The sequence below is a fragment of the Myotis davidii genome, unplaced genomic scaffold (genome assembly GCF_000327345.1).
Source record: "Myotis davidii unplaced genomic scaffold, ASM32734v1 scaffold560, whole genome shotgun sequence".
Classification (NCBI taxonomy): domain Eukaryota; kingdom Metazoa; phylum Chordata; class Mammalia; order Chiroptera; family Vespertilionidae; genus Myotis; species Myotis davidii.
Window position 1 is genome coordinate 1,736,650 of NW_006294418.1, and position 698 is coordinate 1,737,347.

Here is a 698-nt window from a genome sequence, read left to right on the forward strand (position 1 = left end):
TGTTTTATGAATCTATCATTTCAACATTTTCCCCTCTTGTAGTTTATATTAAATGTATGACCAAAAATAAAATAATAATAGTGATCCTATATAATAAAGAGGTAATATGCAAATTGATCCTCACACCCTCGCATCACAAGATGGCCACCTTCAATTTGTCACAAGATGGCCGGCAGGGGAAGGCAGCTGGGGGTGACCAGGCCAGTAGGGGAGCAGTTAGGTGTCAATCAGGCTGGCAAGGGAGTGGTTAGGGGGTGATTAGGCTGACAGGTAGAAGCAGTTAGGGGCAATCAAGGGGGCAGACAGGCAAGTGGTTAGGAGCCAGCAGTCCCAGATTGTGAGAGGGATGTCCAACTGCCGGTTTAGGCCCGATCCCGCAGTTGGACATTCCCTAAGGGTTCCCAGATTGGAGAGGGTGCAGGTAGGGCTGAGGGACACCCTCTTGTGTACAAATTTCATAATAATAATAATGGCATGACTAACTCAATTCTGCAGAATCTCTATTCCAAGTAATGAGGGTCCTTCCTTTCTAAACGTGGGTGAGGCAGACACACCTTGGTATTTCTTAACTCTGATGATGTGCTGTCTTTGTCCATACCCTGATTTTGTCCTCCCTTATATATTCATCATCACTTAAAGACAGAAAATCTAAGAGGCCTCTTAACTGCTAAAAGTTTTAACTTTTGAAATCTGTCACA